The following is a 22,838-nucleotide window of genomic DNA, read 5'->3' as shown; positions in this document are numbered from 1 at the left end:
AAGCCCTTTTTTTCTTAATTATTCCATGAATTTCATGAAATAATTTAAAAAAAAAATGCGTGGGGCTTCGCCCTATTTTTGTGCCCAGCCAGTAGAGATGAGCGTTGTTCTACTCGAACTGTTCGCCAATCTCAAATTCGAGCTGTTTTGGGCGGTGTTCGAGCCGATCGGCGAACACGAACAATTTGAGAAAAATTCGGCTGTTCGAGGTTATGTTCGATAACTGTTCGTGCACCAAAATCATAACTGGATTTTTTCTCAGTAATGATGAAAATTAATGTTAATACGCAGCTTGAGTGTACAGCGGGGCGGGGGGAGGGGCAGGGGATGGATCTCTGCAGGAACAATGAAGATCTCCATTTTTTTTTCTCTTTCCCGCATTTGCAGTGGGGAGGTGCAATCTGTCAGCCTATCAGCAGCGCACACACGGAGCGAAGTGCTTTTTTTCACACAAGCAAGGGCATGTGTGATTGGCAGTGTATGTCACATGTCCTTGCCCTATAAGACCAAGCCATATTCCCCGTCGCCACCATTTTCTCACTGCTGCAGCTGCGTGTTAGACGGCACCGCTGTTGCTGTGTGCGCTATACCTTGTTAATTTCAAGCCAATTTTCGCACAAATATACAGATAGCTTGGGAGTAGGGAATAGTTGTGATTGCAGTCCTTTTAAGGACTAGGTTACAGCATTTCCTACGACTTTTATCAGGCAGGTCTGTGCTCTTAAATAGATAGATTGTGGGAGTAAAGACTAATTGTAATTGGAGTCCTTTTCAGGACTAGGTTACATCAGTTCCTATCAGTTTTTGCCAGGCAGGTCTGTGCCAGTGCTGTGCAAGTTTTTTTCACAGCATTTGGCTGAATCTAGCAAAGCTAATCCTTTTTGGCCTATTGCAGAGTGTGTTAGTCAGTGGAGTAGCCTATCTGTGTTGCAAGATATACCACCTGTGTATAGAATACCAATTTTTTTACTGCACCTAGTGAAGTAAAATCTTTTGGGCATAGCATCATTCTATTAGTCCATCTATACTGACCTCCATCAGGTTGCAAATTAAAAATAATTTTTTTCTGCATCTAGCTCTGAAAAAATATTTGGGCTTCTAGCAGTGTGTGGGACTTGGTCTATTAGTCCATCTATACTGACCTCCATCAGGTTGTAAATTAAAAATAATTTTTTTCTTCATTTATCTCTGAAAAAATATTTGGGCTTCTAGCAGCGTGTGGGACTTGTTCTATTAGTCCATCTATACTGACCTCCATCAGGTTGCAAATTAAAAATAATTTTTTTCTGCATCTAGCTCTGAAAAAATATTTGGGCTTCTAGCAGTGTGTGGGACTTGGTCTATTAGTCCATCTATACTGACCTCCATCAGGTTGCAAATTAAAAATAATTTTTTTCTGCATCTAGCTCTGAAAAAATATTTGGGCTTCTAGCAGTGTGTGGGACTTGGTCTATTAGTCCATCTATACTGACCTCCATCAGGTTGCAAATTAAAAATAATTTTTTTCTTCATTTAGCTCTGAAAAGATATTTGGGCTTCTAGCAGTGTGTGGGACTTGTTCTATTAGTCCTTCTATACTGACCTCCAGCAGGTTGCAAATTGAATATAATTTTTTTCTGCATCTAGCTCTGAAAAAATATTTGGGCTTCTAGCGGTTTGTGGGACTTGGTCTATTAGTCCATCTATACTGACCTCCATCAGGTTGCAAATTAAAAATAATTTTTTTCTGCATCTAGCTCTGAAAAAATATTTGGGCTTCTAGCAGTGTGTGGGACTTGGTCTATTAGTCCATCTATACTGACCTCCATCAGGTTGCAAATTAAAAATAATTTTTTTCTTCATTTATCTCTGAAAAAATATTTGGGCTTCTAGCAGCGTGTGGGACTTGTTCTATTAGTCCATCTATACCTATTTTGCATCTGTTTTCTCTCAGAAAGAAAATGTAACATCAACTGATCTTCACTGTCCTTTTAAAGGAATAGAAGAATCCAAGTTATCTGTAAACAGAAAGATTGTGAGGGAATATTTAGCTAACATAAATGAGTTCAAGTCTCCAGGTCCAGATGAATTACACCCCAGAGTACTGAAGGAGATCGTAGAAGAAATTTTAGAACCACTCTCCATAATCTTTGAAAATTCTTGGAGAACAGGAGAAGTCCCAGAAGACTGGAGAAGAGCAAATGTTGTTCCTATCTTCAAAAAGGGGAAGAAGGTGGACCCAGGGAACTATAGGCCGGTGAGTCTGACTTCTATACCAGGAAAGATCTTTGAACAAATTATTAAACAACATGTATGTAAGTACCTGGATAAGAATGAAGTGATTAACCAGAGTCAGCATGGGTTTATAACTAACAAGTCATGTCAGACTAACTTAATTTCCTTCTATGACAGAATCACTGACTGGGTGGATCAGGGAAATGCTGTAGATATAGTATATCTTGACTTCAGCAAAGCATTTGACAAAGTATCTCACACCATCCTTATTGAAAAAATGACCAAGTATGCAATGGACCAGGCAACTGTTAGGTGGATTCATAACTGGCTTAGTGATCGGACTCAAAGGGTGATTGTAAATGGCTTCACATCCAGCTGGATGAATGTCTCAAGTGGGGTACCACAGGGCTCCGTCCTGGGACCTGTATTGTTCAACATCTTTATCAATGATTTAGATGAAGGAATTGAGGGTAAACTGATTAAATTTGCTGATGACACAAAGCTAGGAGGGATAGCTAATACTAGAGAAGAGAGAGAGAGGATTCAAAAAGACCTAAATAAACTGGAGCAGTGGGCAGCAACCAACAGAATGGTTTTTAACAGGGAAAAATGCAAAGTACTACATCTGGGCAATAAAAATGAAAAAAGCATATACAGAATGGGAGGAATAGAGCTAAGCAACAGTACATGTGAAAAAGACTTAGGTATACTAATAGATTATAGACTGAACATGAGTCAACAGTGTGATGCAGCAGCAAAAAAGGCAAATACAATTCTGGGATGTATTAACAGAAGCATACAGTCTAGATCACGTGAAGTCATTATCGGTCTTTACTCCTCTTTGGTCAGACCTCATCTGGAATACTGTGTACAGTTTTGGGCACCACATTTTAAAAAAGACATAGACAAACTGGAGCAAGTTCAGAGAAGAGCGACCAGAATGGTGACTGGTCTGCAAACCATGTCCTATGAGGAACGGTTGCAGGATTTGGGAATGTTTAGCTTGCAAAAAAGAAGACTGAGAGGAGACTTAATAGCTGTCTACAAATATGTCAAGGGCTGTCACATTGTAGAAGGATCATCTTTATTCTCTTTTGCACAAGGAAAGACTAGAAGCAATGGGATGAAACTAAATGGGAGGAGACACAGATTAGATATTAGAAAAAACTTTTTGACAGTTGGGGTGATTAATGAGTGGAACAGGCTGCCACGAGAGGTGGTGAGTTCCCCTTCAATGGACGTCTTCAAACAGAGGCTGGACAGACATCTGTCTGAGATGATTTAGTGAATCCTGCTTTGAGCAGGGGGTTGGACCAGATGACCCAGGAGGTCCCTTCCAACTCTACCATTCTATGATTCTATGATTCTACTGACCTCCATCAGGTTGCAAATTAAAAATAATTTTTTTCTGCATCTAGCTCTGAAAAAATATTTGGGCTTCTAGCAGTGTGTGGGACTTGGTCTATTAGTCCATCTATACTGACCTCCATCAGGTTGCAAATTAAAAATAATTTTTTTCTGCATCTAGCTCTGAAAAAATATTTGGGCTTCTAGCAGTGTGTGGGACTTGGTCTATTAGTCCATCTATACTGACCTCCATCAGGTTGCAAATTAAAAATATTTTTTTTCTGCATCTAGCTCTGAAAAAATATTTGGGCTTCTAGCAGTGTGTGGGACTTGGTCTATTAGTCCATCTATACTGACCTCCATCAGGTTGCAAATTGAATAAAAAAAATTTCTGCATCTAGCTCTGAAAAAATATTTGGGCTTCTAGCGGTGTGTGGGACTTGGTCTATTAGTCCATCTATACTGACCTCCATCAGGTTGCAAATTAAAAATAATTTTTTTCTGCATCTAACCCAGCCAATAGTTTTGGCCTAATACCACAGTTTGGCCACTCAGCTCTGCTCGGTTACCATCCATTGTTTTTTTGTGCAAACAACTCCAGAGTTGTGAATTAGTTAACCACCAAAATGAGTGGAAAAAGGCCTGCTGCTGGTGGAAAGGGGAATAGGCGTGTTGGGAAGGGGAAAAAAGGTTGTGTCCGTGGGGTAGGTGCAGAAGAAAGACCATCTTCCAGCCAAACTAAAATGTCTACTTCTTTTAGCGGACAATGTGATAAGATCCCTTTCTTACGGCCACGCCAATCGCTACAAATTCCAGATGAGGCACAAAAACAGCAGGTGCTTCAACGGATATCAAGTGCTCCTTTAAGTGGGCTCTCCTCCACATCAACTTCAACATCACAAATACTCCAGTCCTCAAAGGTGTCACCCAAATCGCACTTGCTTCCTCACAGCTCCCAAATCTCCAGCTGCCCGTCTGAGTATGAGGTAGAACAGATGGTTGAGTCTGCAGAGCTGTTTACTCATACTATAGCCTGGGAATCAGAGGTCGACTCCAGCGCTTCTGTGAATCCAGACGAGGAAATGATCTGCACTGATGCCCAGAATCTTTATGAGTCGGATCCAGGACCAGACGCAGAAGGTTCTGACCATAATGTAGACCCTCATTCCCAAACTGTAACTCCTGTTGGTGGAGACAATGAGGAAGACGATGATAAGACTCAAATACCTGATTGGAGCGACAACTTTAGTTTTTTGTCAGGGCAGGAACAGGTTGCCTCTGAGGACGACGGGTGTGATAACGCACAGGGTGATGATGATGAGGTCGGAGATCCCACTTACTGTCAACCCACAGTCAGCCAAGAGATGAGGTCAGCAGAGGAGGTGGAGGAAGATGCTAGTGACGACGAGGTCAGGTTGCGCCTTCCTGGACAGAGACGTAGTACTGGAAGCACGTCAACAACTGCATCCTCAAACACAACTCTGCCTCTCACCACAAGTCGTGGTGGCTCTTCAGGTCGCATGGGTGCTAAGCTTTGCATAGCCTGGGCATTTTTTCAGATCGATAAAGATGACCCAACTCATGTTATCTGTAACATTTGTCAGCAAAAGCTAAGTAGAGGCCAAAAAATACATAGTTTGAGTACTTCATGCATGAACCGGCACATGGACATGAAGCATAAGTTGCAGTGGGAATCTCAGTGTGCTAAAATGCGGTCTAGCCGGCCGGGCCAACCACCGTCTGCCATATCTTGTGCATCCGCGGCCTCTTCATCCTCTGTGACTGGGGGGACAGCAGTCACACCTGTTTTGGGGCGCAGACCTGCCACCTCTTTACCCGCAACAGCCAGCGTGATTGGCAGGTCATCATTTTCTTTGGAGGTGGTAACACCAGCTGGTCTTGAGCGCTGTCCGACATCGATAGCACCACCTTTGGATCAAGGCAACCTAACATGTCCGCCTGCATCTTCCTCACAGACCATCAGTTTGCCGGGGACACCCTTATCAACCCCGTCTAAGCACAATAGCCAGCCCTCGGTCCCTCAGATGTGGACAAGTAAAAGACCATTTCCTCCTAGCCATGAGAAAGCTAAGAGGTTGAATTTCACCATCTGCAAGCTCTTGGCTACAGAAATTCTGCCTTTCCGCCTGGTGGACATAGAGGATTTTCGAGACCTTATGTCCGTCGCAGTGCCCCAGTACCAGATGCCCAGTCGGCACTACTTCTCAAAGAAAGGTGTGCCTGCGCTCCACCAGCATGTCGCACACAACATCACCGCTTATTGAGAAACTCTGTGTGTGACAGGGTGCATTTCACCACAGACACTTGGACGAGTAGGCATGGACAGGAGCGTTACATGTCGCTGACTGGGCACTGGGTAACTATGGTGACAGCAGGACAAGGGGCTGCTGTCCAAGTCTTGCCGTCCCCACGAGTTGTGCGTCAATCCTCTTTATGTCATTTTTCCTCCACTGCTTCTGCCTCCTCAACCTCCTCTCGGTCTTCCACCTGCACCCAAAGCCTGTCTGGTCATGCCACAAGCTTTCTAACTGCGCAGAAGGGATCCTGCACACCTCCTTACTATGCTGGCAGTAGGGCTCAACGTCATCAGGCGGTTTTTACATTGAAATGTCTGGGAAATGTGAGTCACACAGCTGAGGAGTTGTGGTCAGCTCTGGAGAACCAATTTCATGAATGGTTGTCTCCACTGGACCTGAAACCAGGGAAGGCCGTGTGCGACAATGCTGCAAACCTGGGTGCGGCCCTTCGCCGGGGCAATGTCACACACGTGCCTTGTATGGCTCACGTGTTGAACCTGGTTGTCCAGCAATTTTTAGCCCACTATCCCAGACTAGATGGCCTTCTGCAGAGGGCACGGTCGCTGTGTGCTCACTTCCGCCGTTCGCATCCCGCAGCTCAGCGACTTACATCTCTACAGAAGTCGTTGGGCCTGCCACTTCACCGGCTAAAATGCGATGTGCCTACCCGGTGGAATTCAACTCTGCACATGTTGCAGCGACTGTGGCAGCACCGACAAGCCCTGGTGCAATACGTTCTGACGTATAGCCTGGGCCAACGAGATTCAGAGGTGGGGCAAATCACGCTGGAGGAGTGGTCTCAGATCAGGGACCTATGCACCCTTCTGCACAGTTTTGAAATGGCGACGAAGATGTTTAGTGCTGACGATGCCATTATCAGCATGACTATTCCGGTGATTTACATGCTGGAGCACATGTTAAACAGAATTCGGAGTCAGGTGGTGGCACAAGAGGAGGTGGAGGAAGTAGAGGAGGAGGAGTTGTATGCGGAAGGGCTAACATCTGCAAGGTCCAGACGGTCGGCAGCACCAAGGCGGCAGGCATGTGAGGGTGGGGGAGATGATTTTACCAGGGCGCATGGTAGCAGCCAAACTAGTGAGGAAGGTGCAGGAGCCCAGGAAGAAGTGGAGGACGAACTGATGGAAGACTCATCAGATGAGGGAGACCTTGATCACATTTCTGTTGTGCGAGGTTGGGGGGAGAGGACAGAGGAAGGAAGCATGATTGCTACCTCGCCACCAACACAACAGGGACTTGGTGCTCCTGGATGCGCAACACACATGAGTGCCTTCTTGCTGCACTACCTGCAACATGACCCTCGAATTGTGAGAATTAGAAATAATCCTGACTACTGGGTTGCCACACTGTTAGATCCCCGGTACAAAAGTAAATTTGCAGAAATTATTCCTGCCATAGAAAGGGATGCACGCATGCAGGAGTATCAGCAGAGACTGTTGCAGAATCTTACATGTGCTTTTCCACAAAATACCAGTGGTGCACGTAGTGAATCTCACAGTTCCAACTTGCCAACCGTGGGACCGTCAAGTGTTCAGCACTCAAACCGTAACAGAACCACAGTATCTGCTGGTAACATCAATTTTGCGGAATCATTTCACCACTTTTTTAGCCCATCCTTTGCAAGGCCACAGGAGACAAGAAGTCTGACACATAGTCAACGCCTAGAGACGATGGTACAGGAGTATCTCCAAGTAAACATTGAAGCCACGACTGTGTCACTGGACCCTTGCTCTTTTTGGGCTTCCAATCTGGATAAATGGCCGGAGCTAGCCACTTACGCCTTGGAGATCTTGTCATGCCCCGCAGCCAGCGTTCTGTCTGAACGTGTGTTCAACGCTGCTGGTGGTGTGCTGACAGATAAGCGCACGCGGCTCTCCACTGATAATGTAGACAGACTCACGTTCATAAAGATGAACAAATCATGGATCCGAAACGACTTTTCTACCCCTGTGTCATCCTGGGGAGAGTAAAAGCTTGATGATTGGTTAAAATCACCCTACCAACCGTTTTAAGCTTTCAAATTACTAATCATGTTTATCTGTATCTTGACTGGAAAATAATTTGGGCTTTGTAGCAGTGTGCAGCACTGATCCTATTAGGCCATCTATAATAAGCTTCACCAGATTTAAAATTAAAAATAATTTTTAGCTGCATCTAGCCCGGAAAATAATTTTGGGGCTCCGAGATGCGCAAGACACATAAGTGCCTTCTTGCTGCACTACCTGCAGCATGACCCTCATATTGTCAGAATTCGAAGTAATCATGACTACTGGGTTGCCACACTCTTAGATCCCCCAAACTTTTCGATCAACCTTTTCATTTTAATAAAGACCAAAAAAATGGTCATTTTTGAAATTATAAGCATTAGCAGGTTGTTAGAAACTGAAATCAAACAGTTTTCAACTCAAAACTTTATTCTAGGTGATGTTACATTTTCACATAGGACCCCTTGTTCGAAAGGAGCTTCTGAACTCTCTCGTCCATTGAATTTGTCAGGTTTTGGATGGTTTCTGCTTCAATTGTTTTGCATGAGGACAGAATACCCTCCCAGAGCTGTTGCTTAGATGTGAACTGCCTCCCGCCATCATAGACACTCCTTTTAATGATGCTCCAAAGGTTCTGAATGGGGTAGAGGTCAGGGGAGCATGGGGGTCACACCATAAGTTTGTCCCCTTTTATGCCCATATCAGCCAGAGATGCAGATGTTTTATGTGCAGCATGAGATGGTGCATTATCATGCAGAAAAATGATCTCGCTGTGAAATACACGGTTCTTCTTCTTGAACCATGGCAGGAAGTGCTGTTTGAGAAAATCCACATACATTATGGAGTTCATCTTTAGCGCCTTCAGGGATCCTAAAGGGGCCGACAATCTCTCTCCCCATGATTCCAGCCCAAAACATTACTCCACCTCCTCCTTGTTGGCGCTGTAGCCATGTTTGCGTGGGGTGTCCATCAACCAGCCATCCTCCACTCCATTCATCTGGACCATCGAGCGCTGCACGGCACTCATCCGTGAACAAAACAGTTTTGAAATCAGTCTTCATGTAATGTTTGGCCCACTGGAGCCGTTTCTGCTTGTGTGAAGTGGATAGAGGAGGTCGACAGGATGGCATATGCACAGCTGCAAACCTCTGAAGGACCCTGCATCTTGTTGTTCGGGGGACGTTGGAGGCACAAGCAGCTTCAAAAACTTGTCTGCTGCTATGACAAGGCTTTTTTGCCGCTGCTGTTTCAACCTGACGTAATTGCCTGTAGGAAAGAGTCCTCAATTTGCCCTTATCAGCACGCACATGTGTGTACTGTGAATCAGCTACATTCTTCTTGATTGCCAAGACACTTCATCCTGATCATCGCACAATGTTGATTGTAGTCATGCCTTGACCTAAACACTCCACAATTTGTTGCTTCTCAGCAGCCGACACATCCTTTTTCTTTCCCATTTTGGCAGAAAATGTAGGCTGCTTAATAATGTGAGAGAGCCTTCTTAAGTAGTCTTGCCTTTCATTGGACACACCTGCCAAACTAATTAGCACAGGTGTCTGCAATTGCTTACAGTGATATAAAGAGCCCTGACACACATCACCATCAATGAGTTTAACTGACAAACAAACAAATTCTTCCCTTATCACTCCTAAACACTTTTTGCATAATAATTTGGAACGCGGTGTACATGTGCTTTTCCACAAAACACCAGTGGTTCACGTAGTGAATCTTACAGTTCTAACTTGCCAACCGTGGTCTGTATGGAATTGTTCAATAAAGGGCCCAAAATTAAGATAACATAGATGGGAGAGGTCTCTATGAATAGGAATTCCTAAGTATTTGATACCCTGTGAGGGCCAGGCAAAGGGAAAGTTGGACTGGATGGAATCCTATATGGATTTAGGGAGGGAGACATCGAGGGCCTCAGACTTCGCTGCATTGATTTTAAAATTTTACCATGTAACAAAGTGATCTATTTCAGCCATAACAGCAGGGATGGATATATGTGATTGAGTGATATATACTAGGACATCATCAGCAAATAGAGAGCACTTGTACTCGGTGCCTCCCACCTCAATCCACCTAATATTGGGGTTATGGCGAATTGATGAGAGCAGGTGCTCCGTCACTAGGATGTATAAGAGAGGGGACAGAGGACATCCCTGCCTTGTCCCATTGGTGATTGTGAAAGGTGATGAAAATGTTCTGACGCACCCCCTGGGCCTTGGGACACCCGGAGCTGGACCCTTTTTGGTGGATGCTGGTGGTTGTAGTCTTCGTGGCGGCGATCCGGTTCCGTGGCTCAGGGCGGTCAAACCAGTGGCGGAACTATTTATGTGGTTTTGATGTTTAAATGTCTGACTACGCCACCCGTGGATTGCGGTCAGAGTGAACCGCCGCTACAGGGCAGACCGCTAAGGCTGGTGTTGTGGGTGCAGCAGAGCGTAGCATAACTCCCCACGGGAGGAGTATAGCCTCAGGGCAGTGTATGCGGAGGATGGGGGTGATGGTGCAGGGCAGCAGCAGTAACGACACGGAGTCAGTGATGCAGTTCAGGGCCTTTACTCACAGTTCTTATTATCCAGACCACGTCTGCAGGTAACGGCTGCCCACGTCGTACTGTGCTCACCAGGTGAGGGGCTCAGACAACTCCCAGATAACTTTGGAGCGCTTCACAGGACCCCCTTTGTGTGTCCTTTGTCTGGCCTTTCTTACCAACACTTCTGTCCGGCTGCCTCGGGCCTCCTCTTGGTAAACTTGGCGCCAGTTTCCCTGACCCTATGTGGTGCCTTCCTAGGGGGTGGAGCAAGGGGCTGCGCCACATAAAATGTCAGAGCCTCCGGTTTCTAGCTGAGGGTCGTTTCCTGCCTCCACTAGTTCGGGGACCGGTCTCCCCCTTTGGCCTGACCCCTCCACGCAGGTGGATTCGGGCGTGCGGTGGCGACTCGCCCGTCCGCACCCCTGGGATCCCTTCATTCCTCGTTCCTGGAGCATTCTCCGCTCCTCTTCCTTCCTTCTCCCTCTTGCAGGCCTGGGCCTCTGTTACTAGGCCCGCCTCCGGAGCAGAGCTCATGCAGAGCCCCTGCTCCCTGCCACTTCTGCTTAGACTTCTCTGCACTGAACTAAGATGTTGCCCACCTTTTATACTCCCTTCTCAATGCACCCAGGAACTGCTTCCTCCCTGCTCCTGCACTGCAGGGTTCCCCTTCCTCAGTGTTCCCTCCCCCCACTCCAGCCAGGGACAGGGACTGTCGTGCCCATCTCAGGGGCATATTGGTCGCCCTGCCCCACGGCAATGTGGTGTAATGCATGCAGGTGTCGGGTCCTGATCCACACTCCATCCTTATCTGAGAGTGAGATATCACACCTCTGGGTGAGGTGCAATACGTCTGTAGCAACCGAGCCCTCGGTGCTACAGTTCCATTTATCTTCAGCCTAGGTGACGTATTGTGATACAGGGCCGTGATTTTGGCTATAAAAGGGTCCCCTAGACCCCTACCCCAAGCTTTTTAAGAGAATCATATATGGCGTGCCAGGAGACTCTATGGAATGCTTTCTCAGCATCCAACGAGAGTATCTACTTACAAATTTTTAACTGCATCTAGCCCAGGAAATACTTTGTGCCTAGTAGCAGTGTCTGCTAGTCAGCGGATTATCCCGGCTGTTAAGCAAGCTACACCACCTGTAGTTTGGACACTTAATTTTTTCAAAGGAAATGCTTCGGGACCACGGGATACTTAGTGAAGAGCATCAGGAGGCACCCCAAGGCATAGGGGCTGGGACTGGCACTAGGATGCCTTGCGGTGGACAGCCGAGCTCGATCCTTATAAAAGCTTTTTAACTGCAGCAGCTTTAGTGGACGCTACTGGAGCTGGAATTACGCGGCTGCTGGCATGAGACTTGCCCTCCAATAGATCCTTGTAAATGGATTTAAAGTGTATTCATTTAAATTAGAGGGACAATTTAAATTAAAAAGCTTAGAGCTGCCTCCACCACAGGGGGGCTCTCTCGACCCACCAGCGGACAGGCACCAGTATTGGGAGAGGGGGGCTGGCCGTCAGGGTTCACCGCGGCTCTGGCACAAACCCGGCGACACGGAGGTGGCACGGGCAGGAGCGGACTGGCCGTCTCGGCTTCTCACTTTTTGGATTTTAGAAGGGCATGACATGCCTATATCTGTGTCTCCCCCTCCTTTTACTCCTCCACCTCTTTTCTTTTCGCATGACTATATGTACTTGTCACTTTTCCATGTGTTAGTTGTGTCTTCTGAGCAGTTTGTCAGCTTTTGGACACCTTTGAAGGTGTTTTCTATGTGTTTCTATGTGTTTTTGTTTGCCTGCCATTGGTTTTAACGGTGTTCGAAGGTGTTCGACGAACAGTTCAACGAACAGTTCGGCGAACACACGGGTGTTCGACGAACCGAACCGAACTCGAACACTACGGGGGTGGCTCAACACTACCAGCCAGATACAACTAGGCAGCTGGGGGCTGGAATCCGCAGCGCAGGGAGACCCAAGCTTTCTGGGCCACCCCCGCTGCAAATTGCAGTCCGCAGCCGCCCCAGAAAATGGCGCGTTCATAGAAGCGCCATCTTCTGGCGCTGTACCCAACTCATCCAGGGCCCTGGTGCGGTGGCTCACTGGGTAATAAAGGGGTTAAGGCCAGCTTGGCATTATCAGCTGGCCCTAAGCCCAAAATTCATGGGGTCACGCCAATATTAGACATGACCACCATGAATTTCTAGTAAAGTATTTAAAAAAACACAACACCCAGAAAAAAGTCCTTTAATTGAAATAAACACACAATTCTTTATTGTTCTAAATTAAACCATACTTAGCATCACGCCCATTCCAGCTGAAGCCAACGATCTCCTGCAATAAAAGAAAAATAATAAAGCAACATCATCCTTACCTTTCCATGGCTCCCACGACAGCTTCAGCTCTGCTACATCGAGATGACAGGCTGGACCGCAGCAGAACGCTGCCATCCATCCTGTCATCCCGCAGACACTGAGAAGCGCAGGCATACTTCCACTCCTCAGTGTCTGGCTGTGACGGCATCCAGATGAGCCGAGGTCATGTCCAATGAACTCAGCTCACCTCATGTACGTCACTGACAGCGTGGGAAAATTCTCCTTCACTCAGCACTTCAGCGTGAGAATTTTCCCACGCTGTCAGTGACGTGCATGAGGTGAGCTGAGTTCATTGGACATGACCTCACCTCATGTATGTCACTGACAGCGTGGGAGAATTCTCACGCTGAAGCGCTGAGTGCAGGAGAATTTTCCCACGCTGTCAGTGACGTGCATGAGGTGAGCTGAGTTCATTGGACATGAACTCGGCTCATCTGCATGACGTCACAGAGAGACACTGAGGAGCGCAAGCATGCCTGCGCTTCTCAGTGTCTGCGGGATGACAGGCTGGATGGCAGCTTTCTGCTGCGGTCCAGCCTGTCATCTCGATGTAGCAGAGCTGGAGCTGTCCTGGGAACCATCGAAAGGTAAGGATGAGGTTGCTTTATTATTTTTCTTTTATTGCAGGAGATCGTTGGCTTCAGCTGGAATGGGCGTGATGGTAAGTATGGTTTAATTTAGAACAATAAAAAATTGTGTCTTTATTTCAATTAAAGGTCTTTACTCTGGGTGTTTGTGTTTTCTTTTAACTTTGACTATGGGGTTAGTAATGGGGGTGTCTTATAGACGCCTCTCCATTACTAACCTGGGCTTGATGTCAGCTGGCATTATAAGCTGACATCAACCCCAACCCTATTACCCCCTGCCACCGCACCAGGGCAGCGTGGAAGAGCGAGGCTAAGTGCCAGAATTGGCGCATCCTATGGATGTGCCATTTCTGGGGCGGCTGACGGCTGGTGTTTCTAGCCTGGGAGGGGGCCAATATTCATGGCACCCTTCCTGGGCTATTAATATCAGCCCCCAGCTGTCTGCCTAGCCTGTGCTAGCTATTAAATTAGGGGGGACCCCACGTTATTTTTTGGGGGGGTTCCCCCATTTTAATAGCTAGTAAAGGCTAGGTATTCAGCTGGGGGCTGATATTAGTAGCCTGGGAAGCTCCGTGGGTATTACCCCCTTCCCAGGCTTCAAACATTTGCCCCAGCTGTCTGCTTAACCTCCGCTAGAGCCTAAAATTAAGGGGAACCCCACGCCAATTTTTTTTTAAATAAATCCTTTATTTTAACACTAAATGACAAATACAGTAATCAACACTGTCACTGTACTTCATATATATGTGACTGACATGTTTCTATCTATCTAATCTATGTGTGATTCTCTATTCCTTCTATTCTAAATTGTCGGGTAAAGATGCTGGATTGCCGGCCGGCTTTCTTAAAGAGACGGTGCCTGAAAACACTATTATTTTTTTAAATAAATCCTTTACACTAAATGACAAGTACAGTAAGCAACACTGTCACTGTACTTCATATATATGTGACTGACATGTTTCTATCTATCTAATCTATGTGTGAAGCTCTATTCTTTCTGTTATAAATTGTCGGGTACTGCTGCTGAATTGCCGGCCGGCTTTTTTAAAGAGACGGTGCACGAAAACACTAATATTTTTTTTAATAAATCCTTTACACTAACTGACAAATACAGTAAGCAACACTGTCACTGTACTTCATATATATGTGACTGACATGTTTCTATCTATCTAATCTATGTGTGATTCTCTATTCTGTCTGTTATAAATTGTCGGGTACAGATGCTGAATTGCCGACCGGCTTTTTTAAAGAGATGGTGCACGAAAACACTAATATTTTTTTTAATAAATCCTTTACACTAAATGACAAGTTCTGTAAGCAACACTGTCACTGTACTTCTTATATATGTGACTGACATGTTTCTATCTATCTAATCTATGTGTGAAGCTCTATTCTGTCTGTTATAAATTGTCGGGTACAGATGCTGAATTGCCGGCCGGCTTTTTTAAAGAGACGGTGAACGAAAACACTAATATTTTTTTTAATAAATCCTTTACACTAAATGACAAGTACAGTAAGCAACACTGTCACTGTACTTCATATATATGTGACTGACATGTTTCTATCTATCTAATCTATGTGTGAAGCTCTATTCTTTCTGTTGAAAATTGTCGGGTACCGGTGTATGCCGCTGATGAATTGCCGGCTTTTCATGTCATTCTACATTATTCTTAGTTGTTTTACTTCATGTAGAATTAACCTACAAGGAAAGAAAGGGTTTATTTTCATTCCGATATTTGTGTCCCATTGACTTGCATTGGTTTCCGGTATCGGAATCGGCGATATCCGATACTTTTTGGGTATCGGCCCGATCCAATCCGATACGATATTTCCTGATATCGGAAGGTATCGCTCAACACTAGTTTTGAGTTGAAAACTGTTTGATTTCAGTTTCTAACAACCTGCTAATGCTTATAATTTCAAAAATGACCATTTTTTTGGTCTTTATTAAAATGAAAAGGTTGATCGAAAAGTTTGGGGGATCTAAGAGTGTGGCAACCCAGTAGTCATGATTACTTCGAATTCTGACAATATGAGGGTCATGCTGCAGGTAGTGCAGCAAGAAGGCACATATGTGCCTTGCGCATCTCGGAGCCCCAAAATTATTTTCCGGGCTAGATGCAGCTAAAAATTATTTTTAATTTTAAATCTGGTGAAGCTTTAGTATAGATGGCCTAATAGGATCAGTGCTGCACACTGCTACAAAGCCCAAATTATTTTCCAGTCAAGATACAGATAAACATGATTAGTAATTTGAAAGCTTAAAACGGTTGGTAGGGTGATTTTAACCAATCATCAAGCTTTTACTCTCCCCAGGATGACACAGGGGTAGAAAAGTCGTTTCGGATCCATGATTTGTTCATCTTTATGAACGTGAGTCTGTCTACATTATCAGTGGAGAGCCGCGTGCGCTTATCTGTCAGCACACCACCAGCAGCGCTGAACACACGTTCAGACAGAACGCTGGCTGCGGGGCATGACAAGATCTCCAAGGCGTAAGTGGCTAGCTCCGGCCATTTATCCAGATTGGAAGCCCAAAAAGAGCAAGGGTCCAGTGACACAGTCGTGGCTTCAATGTTTACTTGGAGATACTCCTGTACCATCGTCTCTAGGCGTTGACTATGTGTCAGACTTCCTGTCTCCTGTGGCCTTGCAAAGGATGGGCTAAAAAAGTGGTGAAATGATTCCGCAAAATTGATGTTACCAGCAGATACTGTGGTTCTGTTACGGTTTGAGTGCTGAACACTTGACGGTCCCACGGTTGGCAAGTTGGAACTGTGAGATTCACTACGTGCACCACTGGTATTTTGTGGAAAAGCACATGTAAGATTCTGCAACAGACTCTGCTGATACTCCTGCATGCGTGCATCCCTTTCTATGGCGGGAATAATTTCTGCAAATTTACTTTTGTACCGGGGATCTAACAGTGTGGCAACCCAGTAGTCAGGATTATTTCTAATTCTCACAATTCGAGGGTCATGTTGCAGGTAATGCAGCAAGAAGGCACTCATGTGTGTTGCGCATCCAGGAGCACCAAGTCCCTGTTGTGTTGGTGGCGAGGTAACAATCATGCTTCCTTCCTCTGTCCTCTCCCCCCAACCTCGCACAACAGAAATGTGATCAAGGTCTCCCTCATCTGATGAGTCTTCCATCAGTTCGCCCTCCACTTGTTCCTGGGCTCCTGCACCTTCCTCACTAGTTTGGCTGCTACCATGCGCCCTGGTAAAACCATCTCCCCCACCCTCACATGCCTGCCGCCTTGGTGCTGCCGACCGTCTGGACCTTGCAGATGTTAGCCCTTCCGCATACAACTCCTCCTCCTCTACTTCCTCCACCTCCTCTTGTGCCACCACCTGACTCCGAATTCTGTTTAACATGTGCTCCAGCATGTAAATCACCGGAATAGTCATGCTGATAATGGCATCGTCAGCACTAAACATCTTCGTCGCCATTTCAAAACTGTGCAGAAGGGTGCATAGGTCCCTGATCTGAGACCACTCCTCCAGCGTGATTTGCCCCACCTCTGAATCTCGTTGGCCCAGGCTATACGTCAGAACGTATTGCACCAGGGCTTGTCGGTGCTGCCACAGTCGCTGCAACATGTGCAGAGTTGAATTCCACCGGGTAGGCACATCGCATTTTAGCCGGTGAAGTGGCAGGCCCAACGACTTCTGTAGAGATGTAAGTCGCTGAGCTGCGGGATGCGAACGGTGGAAGTGAGCACACAGCGACCGTGCCCTCTGCAGAAGGCCATCTAGTCTGGGATAGTGGGCTAAAAATTGCTGGACAACCAGGTTCAACACGTGAGCCATACAAGGCACGTGTGTGACATTGCCCCGGCGAAGGGCCACTCCCAGGTTTGCAGCATTGTCGCACACGGCCTTCCCTGGTTTCAGGTCCAGTGGAGACAACCATTCATGAAATTGGTTCTCCAGAGCTGACCACAACTCCTCAGCTGTGTGACTCACATTTCCCAGACATTTCAATGTAAAAACCGCCTGATGACGTTGAGCCCTACTGCCAGCATAGTAAGGAGGTGTGCAGGATCCCTTCTGCACAGTTAGAAAGCTTGTGGCATGACCAGACAGGCTTTGGGTGCAGGTGGAAGACCGAGAGGAGGTTGAGGAGGCAGAAGCAGTGGAGGAACTTTGACATAAAGAGGATTGATGCACAACTCGTGGGGACGGCAAGAATTGGACAGCAGCCCCTTGTCCTGCTGTCACCATAGTTACCCAGTGCCCAGTCAGCGACATGTAACGCCCCTGTCCATGCCTACTCGTCCAAGTGTCTGTGGTGAAATGCACCCTGTCACACACAGAGTTTCTCAAAGAAGCGGTGATGTTATGTGCGACATGCTGGTGGAGCGCAGGCACACCTTTCTTTGAGAAGTAGTGCCGACTGGGCATCTGGTACTGGGGCACTGCGACGGACATAAGGTCTCGAAAATCCTCTGTGTCCACCAGGCGGAAAGGCAGCATTTCTGTAGCCAAGAGCTTGCAGATGGTGAAATTCAACCTCTTAGCTTTCTCATGGCTAGGAGGAAATGGTCTTTTACTTGTCCACATCTGAGGGACCGAGGGCTGGCTATTGTGCTTAGACGGGGTTGATAAGGGTGTCCCCGGCAAACTGCCGGTCTGTGAGGAAGATGCAGGCGGACATGTTAGGTTGCCTTGATCCAAAGGTGGTGCTATCGATGTCGGACAGCGCTCAACGCCAGCTGGTGTTACCACCTCCAAAGAAAATGATGACCTGCCAATCACGCTGGCTGTTGCGGGTAAAGAGGTGGCAGGTCTGCGCCCCAAAACAGGTGTGACTGCTGTCCCCCCAGTCACAGAGGATGAAGAGGCCGCGGATGCACAAGATATGGCAGACGGTGGTTGGCCCGGCCGGCTAGGCCGCATTGTAGCACACTGAGCTTCCCACTGCAACTTATGCTTCATGTCCATGTGCCGGTTCATGCATGAAGTACTCAAACTATGTATTTTTTGGCCTCTACTTAGCTTTTGCTGACAAATGTTACAGATAACACGAGTTGGGTCATCTTTATCGATCTGAAAAAATGCCCAGGCTATGCAAGGCTTAGCACCCATGCGACCTGAAGAGCCACCACGACTTGTGATGAGAGGCAGAGTTGTGTTTGAGGATGCAGTTGTTGACGTGCTTCCAGTACTACGTCTCTGTCCAGGAAGGCGCAACCTGACCTCGTCGTCACTAGCATCTTCCTCCACCTCCTCTGCTGACCTCATCTCTTGGCTGACTGTGGGTTGACAGTAAGTGGGATCTCCGACCTCATCATCATCACCCTGTGCGTTATCACACCCGTCGTCCTCAGAGGCAACCTGTTCCTGCCCTGACAAAAAACTAAAGTTGTCGCTCCAATCAGGTATTTGAGTCTTATCATCGTCTTCCTCATTGTCTCCACCAACAGGAGTTACAGTTTGGGAATGAGGGTCTACATTATGGTCAAAACCTTCTGCGTCTGGTCCTGGATCCGACTCATAAAGATTCTGGGCATCAGTGCAGATCATTTCCTCGTCTGGATTCACAGAAGCGCTGGAGTCGACCTCTGATTCCCAGGCTATAGTATGAGTAAACAGCTCTGCAGACTCAACCATCTGTTCTACCTCATACTCAGACGGGCAGCTGGAGATTTGGGAGCTGTGAGGAAGCAAGTGCGATTTGGGTGACACCTTTGAGGACTGGAGTATTTGTGATGTTGAAGTTGATGTGGAGGAGAGCCCACTTAAAGGAGCACTTGATATCCGTTGAAGCACCTGCTGTTTTTGTGCCTCATCTGGAATTTGTAGCGATTGGCGTGGCCGTAAGAAAGGGATCTTATCACATTGTCCGCTAAAAGAAGTAGACATTTTAGTTTGGCTGGAAGATGGTCTTTCTTCTGCAGATGTTACTGTTGCTTTAACACCTACCCCACGGACAGAACCTTTTTTCCCCTTCCCAACACGCCTATTCCCCTTTCCACCAGCATCAGGCCTTTTTCCACTCATTTTGGTGGTTAACTAATTCACAACTCTGGAGTTGTTTGCACAAAAAACAATGGATGGTAATCGAGCAGAGCTGAGTGGCCAAACTGTGGTATTAGGCCAAAACTATTGGCTGGGTTAGATGCAGAAAAAAATTATTTTGAATTTGCAACCTGATGGAGGTCAGTATAGATGGATTAATAGAACAAGACCCACACACAGCTAGAAGCCCAATATTTTTTCAGAGGTAGATGCAGAAAAAAATATATTCAGTTTGCAACCTGATGGAGGTCAGTATAGATGGACTAATACAACAAGTCCCACACACAGCTAGAAGCCCAATATTTTTTCAGAGGTAGATGCAGAAAAAAATATATTCAGTTTGCAACCTGATGGAGGTCAGTATAGATGGACTAATACAACAAGTCCCACACACAGCTAGAAGCCCAAATATTTTTTCAGAGGTACTGTAGATGCAGATAAAAATTAGTTTTAATTTGCAACCTGATGGAGGTCAGTATAGATGGACTAATAGAGAAAGTCTGACACACTACTAGAAGGCCAAATATTTTTTCAGAGCTAGATGCAGAAAAAAATTATATTCAGTTTGCAACCTGATGGAGGTCAGTATAGATGGATTAATAGAACAAGACCCACACACAGCTAGAAGCCCAATATTTTTTCAGAGGTAGATGCAGAAAAAAATATATTCAGTTTGCAACCTGATGGAGGTCAGTATAGATGGACTAATACAACAAGTCCCACACACAGCTAGAAGCCCAATATTTTTTCAGAGGTAGATGCAGAAAAAAAAATATTCAGTTTGCAACCTGATGGAGGTCAGTATAGATGGACTAATACAACAAGTCCCACACACAGCTAGAAGCCCAAATATTTTTTCAGAGGTACTGTAGATGCAGATAAAAATTAGTTTTAATTTGCAACCTGATGGAGGTCAGTATAGATGGACTAATAGACTGATGCTATGCCCAAAAGATTTTACTTCACTAGGTGCAGTAAAAAAATTGGTATTCTATACACAGGTGGTATATCTTGCAACACAGATAGGCTACTCCACTGACTAACACACTCTGCAATAGGCCAAAAAGGATTAGCTTTGCTAGATTCAGCCAAATGCTGTGAAAAAAACTTGCACAGCACTGGCACAGACCTGCCTGGCAAAAACTGATAGGAACTGATGTAACCTAGTCCTGAAAAGGACTCCAATTACAATTAGTCTTTACTCCCACAACCTATCTATTTAAGAGCACAGACCTCCCTGATAAAAGTCGTAGGAAATGCTGTAACCTAGTCCTTAAAAGGACTGCAATCACAACTATTCCCTACTCCCAAGCTATCTGTATATTTGTGCGAAAATTGGCTTGAAATTAACAAGGTATAGCGCACACAGCAACAGCGGTGCCGTCTAACACGCAGCTGCAGCAGTGAGAAAATGGTGGCGATGGGGAAAATGGCTTGGTCTTATAGGGCAAGGACATGTGACATACACTGCCAATGACACATGCCCTTGCTTGTGTGAAAAAAAGCACTTCGCTCCGTGTGTGCGCTGCTGATAGGCTGACAGATTGCACCTCCCCACTGCAAATGCGGGAAAGAGAAAAAAAAATGGAGATCTTCATTGTTCCTGCAGAGATCCATCCCCTGCCCCTCCCCCCACCCCGCTGTACACTCAAGCTGCGTATTAACATTAATTTTCATCATTACTGAGAAAAAATCCAGTTATGATTTTGGTGCACGAACAGTTATCGAACATAACCTCGAACAGCCGAATTTTTCTCAAATTGTTCGTGTTCGCCGAACGGCTCGAACACCGCCCAAAACAGCTCGAATTTGAGATTGGCGAACAGTTCGAGTAGAACAACGCTCATCTCTAATTTTGACATCATATTTTGGCATGATTTTGTATAATTTCAGCAAATTTTTCCTCATTTTAATTTGGAGTTGAGCCTGGGTAATTCCAGAATTCTCTGATATTTTTAGTGGCTCTTGTACGTCCGTTCCTCCTACGTCACTCAAGTCTCCTCCCACATCACCCAGTATGTCGGTTTCTCATATGTCAGTCATGTCTCCTCCCATGTCAGGTTTCTGTATGTCCGTCTCTTGGTCAGACCCAAGGTCACCTTCAGTTACAGACACGTGTCTTACTTCTTGTTCATTTTCCACATTACAGTCAGAATCAGTATCACCGTCTGACACTTCTACACTATTTTCCTGCTTAGAAATCTCTAACACAAGACTATGAAAAACATCGACCAAATGTAGAATATTTCTCAATTTCTGTTTGTCTCTATTTACCAATTTAGAAGTTAACTGTAAATTCTGCAATTCACATTCTTTGTATAAACTGAGCCACAAAACTTCTATGTCATCTCATACATTAACTTTGAAATTAATATTACTTTGTTTAGCAAAAGAAGAAATTATATCCATATTTTGCTTACCTTAAGATTCCTTGGCTTCTCTTTATCAGCACGTCCTGTCTTCAGTTTGTCTGATTCTTTTCCTGTGTGATTCTGTTCCTTGTTAGTACCTCTGCTTCCTGTCTTTCCTCAGTCTGTAGGTCCTTTCTGCTTCTCGTGACAAACTAGTGAATTTACTGACACGTGAACAACAGCTGTTCAGCTCGTCAGGACTCCCCCCTTGTTCACGGAAGAAATTCACTTACTTAATTTAAAAAACAAAAAAACAGGACTGGCTGGCTCACCATTGTAAAATAATACTCTTCCTGTATTATTTTTTTCTACTGAGGACTTCTCAAAGTATCAATATCACGATATTCTTATAAAAAAATGTATCTATTTATTCTTGGATTGTCCATTAAAAAGAATCAGATTGCAGCAGGTACATACAATAATTAGTTATAAAGTAATTGTCCATTTGTCCATAATTAGCCTAATTGTTGAGATTCACCCATCTTTCCTTGGATCCTGGCTGGTAAATCATGTCTTTGTCCAGCATGTGTCCAGGCCTACATGTCATCTGCTTCTCAGCATGAAGATTCTGTGTCTTGTGGGGTGGGCAGAGCAAGAGAGCCCCCCCTTTCTGTACCATGGGCTTTTATAGCCAGTCGTATGGACACCTGTTCTACATATGGTAGTGAACCAAAAATACACACACAAATAGCGCATGTCAACTAGACACGATGGCTGAGGCATAGAACTCAGAAAAATGATTATGGATTAACATTCCAAATGAATTTCCATAATTAACCATTTAACAGAGACCGCCTGGGAATACCAGGTGCTGTAGGCTTTTGCTTTTTCCTTCCTTCCACCAGCAGGGGGCACTCTCTTCTATGCCTTTTTTCCATTCCCTTTCACAAGTGCACACATTCATTCTCTTTTCTTTTTTTCATTTGCTTTCTCTCTTGCGCTATTTCATCTCTGCAAAATACCAGCATCCTTCTGATCACCGTGGGCCTCCAGCATTGTTGCTTCTTTACTTTTAATACTAGG

The sequence above is a fragment of the Phyllobates terribilis genome, unplaced genomic scaffold (assembly GCF_046119375.1).
Source record: "Phyllobates terribilis strain yellow unplaced genomic scaffold, ASM4611937v1 Scaffold_4__5_contigs__length_816908805, whole genome shotgun sequence".
Lineage (NCBI taxonomy): Eukaryota > Metazoa > Chordata > Amphibia > Anura > Dendrobatidae > Phyllobates > Phyllobates terribilis.
This window is presented reverse-complemented; position numbering follows the sequence as displayed.